Below are 5148 nucleotides of genomic sequence, written 5' to 3'. Positions count from 1 at the left end.
GAAATGCAAAGAGCAGCTAAAGAAACGCAAAGCATCTGACACTACCCACAGGCTTAGTTTGGAGAGTATCAGCACTGCTTGTCACTCGGAGGAAGACCAGGTTCAGGAGGTAAACTACAGTGCCCAGGACCTCTCTTCTCAGCTTGCTCAATGCACAAGAGCAGTGGATGAAGCTGAATGCCCCGAAGGCTTTGAGAAAAGAACAAGGCAAACTTTGTCACCAGTGACAGACCTCAGATAGGCCAGTTTGTCATGGACTTGAACATTATCCTGGACAACATTGTGAAGAGTGACGCTAACAGGAAAATAAGAACCATGAAGCAAGTGGTATACCAGACATGTCAAGATACCTTTAATGTGAAAGAAAGTAAAAGCAACAAGCAGAACGGTTCTAATATGAAATAGCGTCAGATGGCAGGATTGAGGACAGAGCTAAAGCAACTAAAATAAAGGTGGAAGCAAGCAGGCGATGAAAGAAAAGTGACTTTAAACCAACTTAGCGTTGTGTTAAGGTGAAACCTGCACCAGCTTTGCAGGGTAGAGTCACTTCGGAAAAAGGAGAGAGAGAGGTGGGGTGGAGGCAAAGAAAGATCTTTTTTTCAGTTGGCAGCGGACCTCGGGAAGCCAAAAGTGGGAGGCTAAGCAAGATGTGGAGAGCAGAGTAACAGCAGTACATGGCAGACCCAGAAGAGAAATTCCGTTGGGAGATTGTCCTTTTCCACTGCCAACGCTTCAACTCCTCACCCGCTACAACATGGCAAATTTCACTTTCGATGAAGTGAGGGTTGTGATGGAAAACTCTCGCAGGTTCAGCTTCAGGTCCACTGGCACCACCTATAAAATTTACAAAACCTGCCTACTATTGTTGAGGAGGTTTGCAAGACGTTTACGTTTGAACTAGAAGAGGACATTTTCTGAGAGTTATTTCCCCACCATTACCACCAAAAGAAATAAAACTCAGTACGCTTTCCTTACAGAAGATAGGCCTGGAACCCAAAGAATTGAGGAATGCCATCAAGTAGATAGGCACGGCAGCTGGAACCAGCTCAAGGTGGCTATGGTTGATAAGAGAGCGCAAGTGGCACCCTTCCAAAGACGAAGAATTGTTCAGTCCTCACCGCTCCACTCAGGCGAAGCGTTCAGACTAAGGAGCGAAACTTTTGTGACCCTGATACCTGCTGACCACACAGGAGGGTTTTCGGTATTGCGATGGATTTAGAAGAGCTTGCAAAATCTCTAATTAGCTCCGGCAATTTTTGCTTGGGGCAATGCATCTCTGATGTTCATTTCGCTTATGTGTGTGTTTGTGTAGATGAAATACACACACACACACACACACACACACACACACACACACACACACACACACACAGTAATAAATAGTAATAAAGAACTTCACATATATTTACATTGATTTGTTGTTTTTTATGCAGTGAAGATAAAATAATTTTATACCGCCATTATTTGAAAAGTTTTTATGTTCCTATAACAGAGTTACTTAAACTCAACTAAAAGAATATAATCAACTCTTATACTATTTCACCTATGTAGAAATTGTATCTGTAGAATTTAAACGGAATCTTTTCGGTTTGACCGGCAGTTTTTAAAAATAATTTCTACGCAACTAAACACTTTTAAACTTCGTATACGGGTAGAATGTGTTTATAAAACATCTTTTTCTCTTGGCTTTAGTGAGAAAATTCTATAGTTTCTAAGATATTTGTGTGTTTTTTCTTCAATTTCTGCAATTTCAACCAATCAGTGACGTCTATTGAGGTGAAAACATTCTGTGCCGTATGAATATGTCCCTCGTTTAAGAAACAGATTGGGTTTATTTACATTTCTGAAGAAAAAAAGATACCCTTCCCCCCACCCCTAACCCTAAAACTGATTGAAATACAATAGATCGATACTAGGGTCATAATTATGGGTGACAATTTCATATGACACCGCTAGAAAAAACTGCCGGTCAAACCGAAAAGATCCTTTAAACGACTTTCAGATTTTGTGCTTGCAACAGAAAAAGCATTCTTGTTTTAGGTTAAGTAATTTTTTGTTGGTTAAAATACAGAGTGCTTCCGTAAAGCTTAATCCATATACTAGGAAACATGGTGTGCAGTGGGTGGAAGTACATTCCATATAATTTTGCGGGAGCAATGAAAAAGCTTTGAACAACTTGAGTTGGACTTGGGTTTGCATTCACTAAGCAAATTTCTTTTCAGCACTTATGGCCTAATTTGCAACCTTTCTTGTTTCCAGTGTAAGAAGGGTCTCTTGTTATGATGTTCCAGTGTAGATTGTATTTTGTATTCAAAGAGTTAAGATTAAAATGTGCAGTTAGCTCGTAATTGAATTACGCAAAATTTTATTCCTAAAGCTATTCGTACTAAATGGTAGCAACATTTAAAGGAACTAAAAATAGATCCTGTGCAATAGCGGTTATCCTTTTCTGTAATGACGCTACACCAATAAATAACGTTGCGTTCTAAGCAGTTACCTCGTAGAGACCAAGTAGAAGTCGTTCTGCAGCAGTGGTTCAAAACCTTTTTTTTTTTTTTTTGACTAAACTAACTATAAAGTTTATTCCAAAAATGGATTGCATAAGTTTTTAACAGTGAAATAATAAAAAAAAATTAATAAAGACTTAAATTGTAAATTTACTTTATACATTGCAAGTTAATAACTTCCTTGAGCCTGATGAAATCTCATTTCACTTTAATAACCATTACTAGTTTTATCATATAATTACTAATAAAGGTAAAATTTAGTAAATTAATTATGTTACCTCTCTTCCCACTCAAGCCTAATGTCTCCTTCGACATGCTCAGCCCACCGCTTGGGGGCGATACCGCCTAGTTGGGAACCTCTGTTCATCAGTTACAATTTAAGACATTTTGTGTGTGTGTGTGTGTGTGTCTTCAATTTGTATCTTCTAGCTTCAATCCAGTTTTCGTGCCTATCTTCACCTATGGTCATGAATACTGAATAATGACCGAAATGGAGCCAAAATGGAGTTCCTCAGAAGGATGTCTGGATATCGTTACGCGACTGGGTGCATAACTCAGAGATCAAGGAGTGTAACTATGCCAAACCGCTACTTGACTGCATTGAAAGGTCGCTACTCGGATACTACAGACATGTGATTAGAATGTCAATTAAAAGAATCAGAAGACATGGTGTTTAATCAAAATTTTCACAGACACGTTTTCGTTAGACGGATTTACGATTATGTGGTCAAAACAAAAACTGGAATAAAGAATTGCTTTACACATCTGGACTTTGTGAAATACATATTTTAATGAAATTTTCTAGGCGCAGACGTGGCTGAGTAGTAATGAATTTGCTTCCCAACTACATTGTTCTGGGTTCAGTTCCACTGCGTGGCACCTTGGGCGTGTGTCTTCTACAATAGCCTCAGGCGGACCAAAGTCTTGTGAGGTACGAAAGTGGGCTAAAAAATTCACAAGCTGACAATGAAGGAGAGCTGTGAGGGCTGTGGAATCTTGCCTGCAGTAATTTCAAAACTTCTTAATTAATAATTGCATTATTTCTTTCCGGGCAAACTGACATCTGATTATTCAGAGAAATTTCAAATGTAACCATCAGCAACTTCTCGTGAAAATCGACAAAATTTGGCATCGTGTTGTAATCAATCACCTGTAGAAAAAAAGTTTAGCTTTCAAGAACATTCATGCTGAGAATGGTTGACACATTAGGGGATGACGCTCCAGCTTTATCCACAGTGCAAAAGTGACAGCTGAATTTAGCCGGGGAAGAGAGAATCTTGAGAAAATCCATGGTCTCGACGCCCTGCAGCTGCCGCCACCGAGAAAAATATTGATCGAGTTTACCTCATGGTGATGGATACAGCCGATTGACTATAAAGCAAATAATCACTGATATTAACATTTCCCGAGAGAAAGTGGAGAATATTCTGCACAATAAGCTTAACACGACAAAGGTTTCTGCTTGATAAGCGCCACGTCTTCTAACACTTAACCAAAAGTGCACCAGGCTGATCACATTATGGAAATATCTTATTTCTTTACTGCCCACAAGGGGCTACACACAGAGGGGACAAACAAGAACAGACAAGCGGATTAAGTCTATTACATCGACTCCAGTGCTTAACTGGTACTTATTTAATCGACCCCGAAAGGATGAAAGGCAAAGTCGACCTCGGCGGAATTTGAACTCAGAACGTAGCGGCAGACGAAATACTGCAAAGCATTTCGCCCGGCGTGCTAACGTTTCTGCCAGCTCGCCGCCTTGTATCTGATATTGTTTGAAGCAGATCCAGCGTGTTTCTTTGAACGTTTCCTAACCTGGGATGTGTGTTGGTTTCATCGCTTTGAACCAGAAGCAAAGAGGCAATCCATGCAGTGGAAACACTTCTCTTCACCAGCTCCAAAGAAAGCAAGGTCGTTTCGTCTGCAGGGAAGGTGATGGCTTCAGTCTTTTGGAATGCATAAGGCATTGTGCTTATTGATTATCTTCAAAATGATCACACCATCAATAGAGAGCTCCAATCCAACTTGTTAAGGCTGTTACGAAAGGCTATCAAGGCCAAATACCTTGAACAAAAAAAACTGAAGAAGGGGGTTTTGTTTCATTAGGACAATGCTTCGGCACACAAGTTCTTGGTTTCAATGGCTGCTGTACGTGATTGGCTTTACACTGGTTGATCACCCCGCCTATTTTAGTGATTTGGTTCCCTCTGACTAGTGTCTGTTTCCTAACAAGAAAAAAACCCCACTTGGCTGGGTACCAGTATCGCTATGATCATGACGTCTTATCTGCAGATGATGATTTTTTTGACCAATGAGATAGCTGTTCACCAATGCAATCCAAGCACTGCAACACTGATGGAAATGTGCGTAGACAGTAAGAGGAACTGTTAAAAAATGAACTTCATTTGGTCACATTCCATGAGAGTGTCTTGCTCAGCCTATGAACATTTCAGCTGACCCGCATAATAATGAAAATTAGGTGATACTTTGGCGAGTAATCTACAAGGGAGGTTACTTTAGGTTACTTTTCAAATTATTTTATAGATACTTGGCACTGTAGATGTATATTTTCAAAATTCTTACTATCTTAATAATAAGAAAACCATATAATAATTAAAATAAGCACGTATATCACCTA

This window comes from Octopus sinensis, linkage group LG7, assembly GCF_006345805.1.
Source record: "Octopus sinensis linkage group LG7, ASM634580v1, whole genome shotgun sequence".
Taxonomy (NCBI): Eukaryota; Metazoa; Mollusca; class Cephalopoda; order Octopoda; family Octopodidae; genus Octopus; species Octopus sinensis.
The sequence above is the reverse complement of the archived record's forward strand: the minus strand, read 5'-3'. Positions refer to the sequence as shown.